Source organism: Geotrypetes seraphini, chromosome 1 (genome assembly GCF_902459505.1).
Source record: "Geotrypetes seraphini chromosome 1, aGeoSer1.1, whole genome shotgun sequence".
Taxonomy (NCBI): Eukaryota; Metazoa; Chordata; class Amphibia; order Gymnophiona; family Dermophiidae; genus Geotrypetes; species Geotrypetes seraphini.
Genome location: NC_047084.1, coordinates 233,768,509 through 233,781,617, shown reverse-complemented (window position 1 = coordinate 233,781,617; position 13,109 = coordinate 233,768,509).

The following is a 13,109-nucleotide window of genomic DNA, read 5'->3' as shown; positions in this document are numbered from 1 at the left end:
GCCTGTAGAGCTTACTCTTTCCCCAGAAGGACGTCCAGTTCCTCACAAAGTGGAAGCCCTCCTCCTGGCACCATCTCCTCAACCATGCATTTACAGCCTGGAGGTCTGCCTGCCTCTTTGCATCTGCTCTCGGTACAGGTAGGATCTCTGAGAATGCTACCCTCCGGGTATTCCGCTTCAGTTTTCGTCCCAGGACCCTGAACTGGTCAGTCAGCGTGGCCATGCTGAAGTTCCTCCGGCTCACATCATTCGTTCCGACGTGGATTATCACCGCTGTCTCCTCTGTCTCTGCTCCATCCAGGATCCTCTCGATCCTATCAGAGACGTCTCGTGTCTTGGCCCCTGGGAGACAAGTCACTAGCCGGTCCTCCCTTCCTCCAGCTACGTGACTATCTACCTCTCTCAAGATCGAGTCTCCTACCACAATAGCAGACTTCCCTTTCCTCAGCAACCTCCTCTGTCTCAGGTCCGTGTCCTCGGTGTAGTGTGGTGTCTCACCCTCGGGGTCTCGGTGAGTCACGGTCTCCTCCTCTTGTGTGGTTCCTCCGCTAGGTCCTTCCTCGGTTTCGCCTTGTGGATCCTGGGTCTCGTCTGCCGACATCCGTCTGTGCAGCTGCTGGTCCTGTCCTTCCACCTTCCTATAGGCCTCCTCGATGAATTTCTCGAGGTCCCTCACCTGGTCCACAATGAGGCCTGCTCCGTCTGTGTCCTCGGTTGGCCAGCTCGTCTCCTCTGTGTTGCGCAGTTCCTCCAGTCCCTCCAGTTCCTGGACCTTGACCCTCAGTCTGCCGACCTCCATCCTCAGGCTTTCCAGTTCCTGACACCGACCGCATATGTATGCCCGCCTCCCGGAGGGGAGGTAGTCATACATATGACACTCGACGCAGTAAACTGGGTAGCTCTGCTGGGTTCCTGTAGCCTCCATTTCTTTCTCCTTGTTCCTACGGTCCCTCGGTGGTTGAGAGTGGCTTTCGGCTTGCAGCTAGCTGAAAGAGTAGAGAGAGAGAGAGAAGGATGACAAGCTGAAGGGTTGAGAGAGAGAGAGAAGAATGAGAAGCCTAAAAGTTAGAGAAAGAAGAAAATAGTGAGAAGAAACAATTTTTTTTTTTTTTTTTTGTTTTTTAAAGTTAAAGTTAGGTTTGTTGCTGGGCTGCCTGGGCTCCTTCTCAAGGCTCCTTCGCAAAGGCGCTCTCGCTAAGGCGAGCGCCTTTACCGCTCGCCTTCGCCGCGCGCCGAACGGCTGGGCGCCGTTGGCTCCCTTCCTCTTAAGGGGAGCCCGGGCCGATGCGACCTGTGACGCGCGGGGGTGGGCGGAGCTAACTCTCGCCGCGACCCCGATCTGCCTGCTTCCTTAGTCCTCCTCCCTCCGGCGTCCCCGGCTCACCTCTCCTCAGTCTCTCTGCCTGGAACTACAAAGCAACAATAAAACAAGCAGCTACAGCTACAAGAATCGCCATTGACTTGAATGGGTGAAATATGATTTTCTGCTTGTAGCTCCGCCCACGTGTGCAGGTGGGCTGCGAGACCCCCAGAACATATCACCCAGGTAGTAAGGGATCTGCATACCAAGTTTCGTTCAAATCGGTCCAACAGCTTTTTACATTTTTTCCATTGACTTGAATGGGTGAAATCAGATTTTCTGTTTGTAGCTCCGCCCATGTGTGCAGGTGGGCCGCGAGATCCCCAGAACATATCACCCCAGGTAGTGAGGGATCTGCATACCAAGTTTCGTTCAAATTGGTCAAGCCGTTTTGATTTACTGTGAGAATGGCAGCTGTTTACATTTTTTCCATTGACATGAATGGGTGAAATCTGATTTTATGTTTGTAGCTCCGCCCACGTGTGCAGGTGGGTCACGAGACCCCCAGAACATATCACCCCAGGTAGTGAGGGATCTGCATACCAAGTTTCGTTCAAATCGGTCAAGCCGTTTTTGAATTACAGTGAGAATGGCAGCTTTTTACATTTTTTCCATTGACATGAATGGGTGAAATCTGATTTTCTGTTTGTAGCTCCGCCCACGTGTGCAGGTGGGCCGCGAGACCCCCAGAACATATCACCCCAGGTAGTGAGGGATCTGCATACCAAGTTTCGTTCAAAATCGGTCAAGCCGTTTTTGAATTATTGTGAGAATGGCAGCGTTTTACTTTTTTTTCATTGACATGAATGGGTGAAATTTGATGTTCTGTTTGTACCTCCGCCCATGTGTGCAGGTGGGCCGCGAGACCCCCAGAACATATCACCCCAGGTAGTGAGGGATCTGCATACCAAGTTACGGTCAAATCGGTCAAACAGTTTTTGAATTACTGTGAGAATGGCAGCTCTTTAAATTTTTTCCATTTACATGAATGGGTGAAATCTGATTTTCTGTTTGTAGCTCCGCCCACGTGTGCAGGTGGGCCGCGAGATCCCCAGAACATATCACCCCAGGTAGTTAGGGATCTGCATACCAAGTTTCGTTCAAATCGGTCCCACAGCTTTTTACATTTTTTCCATTTACTTGAATGGGTGAAATCTGATTTTCTGTTTGTAGCTCCGCCCACGTGTGCAGGTGGGCTGCGAGACCCCCAGAACATATCACCCCATGTAGTGAGGGATCTGCATATCAAGTTTCGTTCAAATCAGTCCCACAGCTTTTTACATTTTTACCATTGACTTGAATGGGTGAAATCAGATTTTTTGTTTGTACCTCCGCCCACGTGTGCAGGTGGGCTGTGAGACCCCCAGAACATATCACCCTAGGTAGTGAGGGATCTGCATACCAAGTTTCATTCAAATCGGTCCCACAGCTTTTTACATTTTTTCCATTGACTTGAATGGGTGAAATCTGATTTTCTGTTTGTAGCTCCACCCACATGTGCAGGTGGGCCACGAGACCCCCAGAGCATATCACCCCAGGTAATGAGGGATCTGCATACCAAGTTTCGTTCAAATCGGTCCCACAGCTTTTTACATTTTTTCCATTGACGTGAATGGGTGAAATCTGATTTTCTGTTTGTAGCTCCACCCACATGTGCAGGTGGGCCACGAGACCCCCAGAGCATATCACCCCAGGTAATGAGGGATCTGCATACCAAGTTTCGTTCAAATCGGTCCCACAGCTTTTTACATTTTTTCCATTGACGTGAATGGGTGAAATCTGATTTTCTGTTCGTAGCTCCGCCCACATGTGCAGGTGGGCCACGAGACCCCCAGAACATATCACCCCAGGTAGTGAGGGATCTGCATACCAATTTGCGTTCAAATCGGTCCCACAGCTTCTTACATTTTTTCCATTGACTTGAATGGGTGAAATATGATTTTCTGCTTGTAGCTCCGCCCACGTGTGCAGGTGGGCTCCGAGACCCCCAGAACATATCACCCAGGTAGTAAGGGATATGCATACCAAGTTTCGTTCAAATCGGTCCAACAGCTTTTTACATTTTTTCCATTGACTTGAATGGGTGAAATCAGATTTTCTGTTTGTAGCTCCGCCCACGTGTGCAGGTGGGCCGCGAGACCCACAGAACATATCACCCCAGGTAGTGAGGGATCAGCATAGCAAGTTTCGTTCAAATCGGGCAAGCCGTTTTTGCGTTGGCAGCTTTTTACATTTTTTCCATTGACATGAATGGGTGAAATCTGATTTTATGTTTGTAGCTCCGCCCACGTGTGCAGGTGGGCCGCGAGATCCCCAGAACATATCACCCCAGGTAGTGAGGGATCTGCATACCAAGTTTCGTTCAAATTGGTCAAGCCGTTTTTGATTTACTATGAGAATGGCAGCTGTTTACATTTTTTCCATTGACATGAATGGGTGAAATCTGATTTTATGTTTGTAGCTCCGCCCACGTGTGCAGGTGGGCCACGAGACACCCAGAACATATCACCCCAGGTAGTGAGGGATCTGCATACCAAGTTTCGTTCAAATCGGTCAAGCCGTTTTGAATTACAGTGAGAATGGCAGCTTTTTACATTTTTTCCATTGACATGAATGGGTGAAATCTGATTTTCTGTTTGTAGCTCCGCCCACGTGTGCAGGTGGGCCGCGAGACCCCCAGAACATATCACCCCAGGTAGTGAGGGATCTGCATATCAAGTTTCGTTCAAATCAGTCCCACAGCTTTTTACATTTTTACCATTGACTTGAATGGGTGAAATCAGATTTTCTGTTTGTAGCTCCGCCCATGTGTGCAGGTGGGCTGCGAGACTCCCAGAACATATCACCCCAGGTAGTTAGGGATCTGCATACCAAGTTTCGTTCAAACCGGTCCCACAGCTTTTACATTTTTTCCATTTACTTGAATGGGTGAAATCTGATTTTCTGTTTGTAGCTCCGCCCACGTGTGCAGGTGGGCTGCGAGACCCCCAGAACATATCACCCCATGTAGTGAGGGATCTGCATATCAAGTTTCGTTCAAATCAGTCCCACAGCTTTTTACATTTTTACCATTGACTTGAATGGGTGAAATCAGATTTTTTGTTTGTCCCTCCGCCCACGTGTGCAGGTGGGCCGTGAGACCCCCAGAACATATCACCCTAGGTAGTGAGGGATATGCATACCAAGTTTCATTCAAATCGTTCCCACAGCTTTTTACATTTTTTCCATTGACTTGAATGGGTGAAATCTGATTTTCTGTTTGTAGCTCCACCCACATGTGCAGGTGGGCCATGAGACCCCCAGAGCATATCACCCCAGGTAATGAGGGATCTGCATACCAAGTTTCGTTCAAATCGGTCCCACAGCTTTTTACATTTTTTCCATTGACGTGAATGGGTGAAATCTGATTTTCTGTTCGTAGCTCCGCCCACGTGTGCAGGTGGGCCACGAGACCCCCAGAACATATCACCCCAGGTAGTGAGGGATCTGCATACCAATTTGCGTTCAAATCGGTCCCACAGCTTCTTACATTTTTTCCATTGACTTGAATGGGTGAAATATGATTTTCTGCTTGTAGCTCCGCCCACGTGTGCAGGTGGGCTGCGAGACCCCCAGAACATATCACCCAGGTAGTAAGGGATCTGCATACCAAGTTTCGTTCAAATCGGTCCAACAGCTTTTTACATTTTTTCCATTGACTTGAATGGGTGAAATCAGATTTTCTGTTTGTAGCTCCGCCCACGTGTGCAGGTGGGCCGCGAGACCCACAGAACATATCACCCCAGGTAGTGAGGGATCAGCATAGCAAGTTTCGTTCAAATCGGGCAAGCCGTTTTTGCGTTGGCAGCTTTTTACATTTTTTCCATTGACATGAATGGGTGAAATCTGATTTTATGTTTGTAGCTCCGCCCACGTGTGCAGGTGGGCCGCGAGATCCCCAGAACATATCACCCCAGGTAGTGAGGGATCTGCATACCAAGTTTCGTTCAAATTGGTCAAGCCGTTTTTGATTTACTGTGAGAATGGCAGCTGTTTACATTTTTTCCATTGACATGAATGGGTGAAATCTGATTTTATGTTTGTAGCTCCGCCCACGTGTGCAGGTGGGCCACGAGACCCCCAGAACATATCACCCCAGGTAGTGAGGGATCTGCATACCAAGTTTCGTTCAAATCGGTCAAGCCGTTTTTGAATTACAGTGAGAATGGCAGCTTTTTACATTTTTTCCATTGACATGAATGGGTGAAATCTGTTTTTCTGTTTGTAGCTCCGCCCACGTGTGCAGGTGGGCCGCGAGACCCCCAGAACATATCACCCCAGGTAGTGAGGGATCTGCATACCAAGTTACGGTCAAATCGGTCAAACAGTTTTTGAATTACTGTGAGAATGGCAGCTCTTTAAATTTTTTCCATTTACATGAATGGGTGAAATCTGATTTTCTGTTTGTAGCTCCGCCCATGTGTGCAGGTGGGCCGCGAGACCCCCAGAACATATCACCCCAGGTAGTGAGGGATCTGCATATCAAGTTTCGTTCAAATCAGTCCCACAGCTTTTACATTTTTACCATTGACTTGAATGGGTGAAATCAGATTTTCTGTTTGTAGCTCCGCCCACGTGTGCAGGTGGGCTGCGAGACCCCCAGAACATATCACCCCATGTAGTGAGGGATCTGCATATCAAGTTTCGTTCAAATCAGTCCCACAGCTTTTTACATTTTTACCATTGACTTGAATGGGTGAAATCAGATTTTTTGTTTGTCCCTCCGCCCACGTGTGCAGGTGGGCCGTGAGACCCCCAGAACATATCACCCTAGGTAGTGAGGGATATGCATACCAAGTTTCATTCAAATCGTTCCCACAGCTTTTTACATTTTTTCCATTGACTTGAATGGGTGAAATCTGATTTTCTGTTTGTAGCTCCACCCACATGTGCAGGTGGGCCATGAGACCCCCAGAGCATATCACCCCAGGTAATGAGGGATCTGCATACCAAGTTTCGTTCAAATCGGTCCCACAGCTTTTTACATTTTTTCCATTGACAGTGAATGGGTGAAATCTGATTTTCTGTTCGTAGCTCCGCCCACGTGTGCAGGTGGGCCACGAGACCCCCAGAACATATCACCCCAGGTAGTGAGGGATCTGCATACCAATTTGCGTTCAAATCGGTCCCACAGCTTCTTACATTTTTTCCATTGACTTGAATGGGTGAAATATGATTTTCTGCTTGTAGCTCCGCCCACGTGTGCAGGTGGGCTGCGAGACCCCCAGAACATATCACCCAGGTAGTAAGGGATCTGCATACCAAGTTTCGTTCAAATCGGTCCAACAGCTTTTTACATTTTTTCCATTGACTTGAATGGGTGAAATCAGATTTTCTGTTTGTAGCTCCGCCCACGTGTGCAGGTGGGCCGCGAGACCCACAGAACATATCACCCCAGGTAGTGAGGGATCAGCATAGCAAGTTTCGTTCAAATCGGGCAAGCCGTTTTTGCGTTGGCAGCTTTTTACATTTTTTCCATTGACATGAATGGGTGAAATCTGATTTTATGTTTGTAGCTCCGCCCACGTGTGCAGGTGGGCCGCGAGATCCCCAGAACATATCACCCCAGGTAGTGAGGGATCTGCATACCAAGTTTCGTTCAAATTGGTCAAGCCGTTTTTGATTTACTGTGAGAATGGCAGCTGTTTACATTTTTTTCCATTGACATGAATGGGTGAAATCTGATTTTATGTTTGTAGCTCCGCCCACGTGTGCAGGTGGGCCACGAGACCCCCAGAACATATCACCCCAGGTAGTGAGGGATCTGCATACCAAGTTTCGTTCAAATCGGTCAAGCCGTTTTTGAATTACAGTGAGAATGGCAGCTTTTTACATTTTTTCCATTGACATGAATGGGTGAAATCTGATTTTTCTGTTTGTAGCTCCGCCCACGTGTGCAGGTGGGCCGCGAGACCCCCAGAACATATCACCCCAGGTAGTGAGGGATCTGCATACCAAGTTACGGTCAAATCGGTCAAACAGTTTTTGAATTACTGTGAGAATGGCAGCTCTTTAAATTTTTTCCATTGACATGAATGGGTGAAATCTGATTTTCTGTTTGTAGCTCCGCCCACGTGTGCAGGTGGGCCGCGAGACCCCCAGAACATATCACCCCAGGTAGTGAGGGATCTGCATATCAAGTTTCGTTCAAATCAGTCCCACAGCTTTTTACATTTTTACCATTGACTTGAATGGGTGAAATCAGATTTTCTGTTTGTAGCTCCGCCCATGTGTGCAGGTGGGCCGCGAGACTCCCAGAACATATCACCCCAGGTAGTTAGGGATCTGCATACCAAGTTTCGTTCAAATCGGTCCCACAGCTTTTACATTTTTTCCATTTACTTGAATGGGTGAAATCTGATTTTCTGTTTGTAGCTCCGCCCACATGTGCAGGTGGGCTGCGAGACCCCCAGAACATATCACCCCATGTAGTGAGGGATCTGCATATCAAGTTTCGTTCAAATCAGTCCCACAGCTTTTTACATTTTTACCATTGACTTGAATGGGTGAAATCAGATTTTCTGTTTGTACCTCCGCCCACGTGTGCAGGTGGGCTGTGAGACCCCCAGAACATATCACCCTAGGTAGTGAGGGATCTGCATACCAAGTTTCATTCAAATCGGTCCCACAGCTTTTTACATTTTTTCCATTGACTTGAATGGATGAAATCTGATTTTCTGTTTGTAGCTCCACCCACATGTGCAGGTGGGCCACGAGACCCCCAGAGCATATCACCCCAGGTAATGAGGGATCTGCATACCAAGTTTCGTTCAAATCGGTCCCACAGCTTTTTACATTTTTTCCATTGACGTGAATGGGTGAAATCTGATTTTCTGTTTGTAGCTCCACCCACATGTGCAGGTGGGCCACGAGACCCCCAGAGCATATCACCCCAGGTAATGAGGGATCTGCATACCAAGTTTCGTTCAAATCGGTCCCACAGCTTTTTACATTTTTTCCATTGACGTGAATGGGTGAAATCTGATTTTCTGTTCGTAGCTCCGCCCACATGTGCAGGTGGGCCACGAGACCCCCAGAACATATCACCCCAGGTAGTGAGGGATCTGCATACCAATTTGCGTTCAAATCGTTCCCACAGCTTCTTACATTTTTTCCATTGACTTGAATGGGTGAAATATGATTTTCTGCTTGTAGCTCCGCCCACGTGTGCAGGTGGGCTGCCGAGACCCCCAGAACATATCACCCAGGTAGTAAGGGATATGCATACCAAGTTTCGTTCAAATCGGTCCAACAGCTTTTTACATTTTTTCCATTGACTTGAATGGGTGAAATCAGATTTTCTGTTTGTAGCTCCGCCCACGTGTGCAGGTGGGCCGCGAGACCCACAGAACATATCACCCCAGGTAGTGAGGGATCAGCATAGCAAGTTTCGTTCAAATCGGGCAAGCCGTTTTTGCGTTGGCAGCTTTTTACATTTTTTCCATTGACATGAATGGGTGAAATCTGATTTTATGTTTGTAGCTCCGCCCACGTGTGCAGGTGGGCCGCGAGATCCCCAGAACATATCACCCCAGGTAGTGAGGGATCTGCATACCAAGTTTCGTTCAAATTGGTCAAGCCGTTTTTGATTTACTATGAGAATGGCAGCTGTTTACATTTTTTCCATTGACATGAATGGGTGAAATCTGATTTTATGTTTGTAGCTCCGCCCACGTGTGCAGGTGGGCCACGAGACCCCCAGAACATATCACCCCAGGTAGTGAGGGATCTGCATACCAAGTTTCGTTCAAATCGGTCAAGCCGTTTTAGAATTACAGTGAGAATGGCAGCTTTTTACATTTTTTCCATTGACATGAATGGGTGAAATCTGATTTTCTGTTTGTAGCTCCGCCCACGTGTGCAGGTGGGCCGCGAGACCCCCAGAACATATCACCCCAGGTAGTGAGGGATCTGCATATCAAGTTTCGTTCAAATCAGTCCCACAGCTTTTTACATTTTTACCATTGACTTGAATGGGTGAAATCAGATTTTCTGTTTGTAGCTCCGCCCATGTGTGCAGGTGGGCCTGCGAGACTCCCAGAACATATCACCCCAGGTAGTTAGGGATCTGCATACCAAGTTTCGTTCAAATCGGTCCCACAGCTTTTACATTTTTTCCATTTACTTGAATGGGTGAAATCTGATTTTCTGTTTGTAGCTCCGCCCACGTGTGCAGGTGGGCTGCGAGACCCCCAGAACATATCACCCATGTAGTAGAGGGATCTGCATATCAAGTTTCGTTCAAATCAGTCCCACAGCTTTTTACATTTTTACCATTGACTTGAATGGGTGAAATCAGATTTTTTGTTTGTCCCTCCGCCCACGTGTGCAGGTGGGCCGTGAGACCCCCAGAACATATCACCCTAGGTAGTGAGGGATCTGCATACCAAGTTTCATTCAAATCGTTCCCACAGCTTTTTACATTTTTTCCATTGACTTGAATGGGTGAAATCTGATTTTCTGTTTGTAGCTCCACCCACATGTGCAGGTGGGCCATGAGACCCCCAGAGCATATCACCCCAGGTAATGAGGGATCTGCATACCAAGTTTCGTTCAAATCGGTCCCACAGCTTTTTACATTTTTTCCATTGACGTGAATGGGTGAAATCTGATTTTCTGTTCGTAGCTCCGCCCACGTGTGCAGGTGGGCCACGAGACCCCCAGAACATATCACCCCAGGTAGTGAGGGATCTGCATACCAATTTGCGTTCAAATCGGTCCCACAGCTTCTTACATTTTTTCCATTGACTTGAATGGGTGAAATATGATTTTCTGCTTGTAGCTCCGCCCACGTGTGCAGGTGGGCTGCGAGACCCCCAGAACATATCACCCAGGTAGTAAGGGATCTGCATACCAAGTTTCGTTCAAATCGGTCCAACAGCTTTTTACATTTTTTCCATTGACTTGAATGGGTGAAATCAGATTTTCTGTTTGTAGCTCCGCCCACGTGTGCAGGTGGGCCGCGAGACCCACAGAACATATCACCCCAGGTAGTGAGGGATCAGCATAGCAAGTTTCGTTCAAATCGGGCAAGCCGTTTTTGCGTTGGCAGCTTTTTACATTTTTTCCATTGACATGAATGGGTGAAATCTGATTTTATGTTTGTAGCTCCGCCCACGTGTGCAGGTGGGCCGCGAGATCCCCAGAACATATCACCCCAGGTAGTGAGGGATCTGCATACCAAGTTTCGTTCAAATTGGTCAAGCCGTTTTTGATTTACTGTGAGAATGGCAGCTGTTTACATTTTTTCCATTGACATGAATGGGTGAAATCTGATTTTATGTTTGTAGCTCCGCCCACGTGTGCAGGTGGGCCACGAGACCCCCAGAACATATCACCCCAGGTAGTGAGGGATCTGCATACCAAGTTTCGTTCAAATCGGTCAAGCCGTTTTTGAATTACAGTGAGAATGGCAGCTTTTTACATTTTTTCCATTGACATGAATGGGTGAAATCTGTTTTTCTGTTTGTAGCTCCGCCCACGTGTGCAGGTGGGCCGCGAGACCCCCAGAACATATCACCCCAGGTAGTGAGGGATCTGCATACCAAGTTTCGTTCAAATCGGTCAAGCCGTTTTTGCGTGATCGCGGCACATACACACATACATACACACATACATACCTCCGATTTTATATATATAGATTAAAATGAGAATTTTTGATCATATTTAATAATAAAGCATATGATGAAGTGTATATATAAAGCACAGAAATAAATAATTGAATAAAACGCATAAATAAAACATACAACTAGGTCAAAATTGAGTCTGTCTGTATTCTGGCATTGATCTGGTCAGTTGTCTTCAGAATTATAGGGTTATCTGCTGAGTTCATCTATCTTTGATCCAGCAAAGTGGTGTAGTAAGGGGTCAAAGAGGTGGACTGCTCCAGGTGCCATCTTCACAGGGGTGACAGTGCCTCTCCTCCTCTCCCGTACACCTCTTGAAAAGTTCACTGGCATGAGCAGCATCATCTACCTGCTTCTCGTTCCAGCCTTGACTCCCTTCTGATATCACTTCCTGGCTGCGGTACCAGGATATGATGTTAGAAGGGAGCCGAGGCCGGTACAAGCAGCAGGTGCAAGATGCTGCTCTCACTGGTGAACATTTAAAAAGGTATGCGAGGGGGGAGATGCTCAAGCGTTGATGGGCGGGGGCACACAATGCAATGGGGAAGAGCAAGGGGACCCACTATCCCAGGTGCTGACCTCCCTAGCTACACCACTGATCCAGTATATAAGGTCTGCTTCAGATGCTGGATTGTGTATGGCCACTTTCTGTTTCCTTATGGTCCATACATTTTCAATAATGTTAAAATCTGGGCTGTTGCCTAGTCAAAATATTCTATTATTTGTCTCTGTTCACAAGCCACCATGTCTTAACAGCTTTTATTCAACGGCACAGTGCACCATCCTGCTAGAAATGGGTTATATTGTGAATTAGCATATAGTCTGGCAGTTTCTCCTTCAAAACATTGATCATGGCATTCTTCAGCACAATCCACAGCCCTGCTCAATCAGATCCTGATACTGCACCCTAAATCATAATCTTTGCGGTTATGTCTCTGATTTAAAGATCTCCTTATGTGTCTACAGAAAGAACAGGGAGACAGGTTTCCTGGTGCTCTGGGGGCTGCCTGGAAATCCCCCCATCCTTCAATATGAACATTCATCTGCACAATCCAAAGGTACTTGGCAGTGTACTAGTAACATACACAGTTAAATTAAAAACATAAGAAAAGCACATAATCATATAAAAAAATAACCTAATTTTCAAAGCACTAACACTTATAAAGTTCCATAGGTTACTATTATTATTATTATGTTCTTGTATACCGCCATACCCAGTGAGTTCTAGGCAGTTCACATCAATTAATTAGGATCCGGTCTGCACACGGATTTACAACATTTTGTCGGAGTTACAAGCAACGAGGGAGGAAATGTTGGTACATTTTAGCAGAAATTTATCCAAGTTACAGGCAGCGACAGGTTGGATTGGCCGGGAGGACGGAGGGAGAGAGAAGCACAGGGGGGGAGGAGAGTGGGGGGGGGAGGGCGGGAGTTGGCTTATTGCAGGGGAGTGAGGGTTAAGGGTCCTGTTCGCGGAAAAGGTATGTTTTGAGGAGTTTTCTAAAGTCGAGGTAGGTCGAGGCCTCGAGAATCAATTGGGCTAACCAAGGGTTCAGCTTAGCAGCCTGGAAGGCGAAGGTTGTCGAGGAATCTTTTGAGCTGACATAGTCTTATGGAGGGAAAGGCGAACAGCTGAATTCTGCGGGATTTCTTATTGGTGCAACTCATAGCGAAGTGGGGAGAGAGGTATTTTGGTGATAATCCAAATACTGTTTTGTAACAGAAGCAGGCTTACTTGAAAAGGACTCTGGATTCGAACGGTAGCCAATGTAATTGGTGGTAGAAAGGAGTGATGTGTTCCCATTTGTTCAGGCCGAAAATAAGACGGACGGCTGTGTTTTGAATCAATTTTAGTCTTCTGGTGGTTTTCTTTGTGGAGCTCAGGTAAATGATATTGCAATAATCCAGAATGCTAAGAATAGAGGATTGTACTAGTAGGCGGAAAGCGGTGTCATCAAAGTATTTTTTTATGGTGCGAAGTTTCCATAGCACCGAGAGACTTTTCTTGACGGTGAGATCGGTGTGATTTTCTAGGGATAGGTGTTTGTCTAGCGTGACTCCCAGTATTTTTAGTGTTTGTTCGA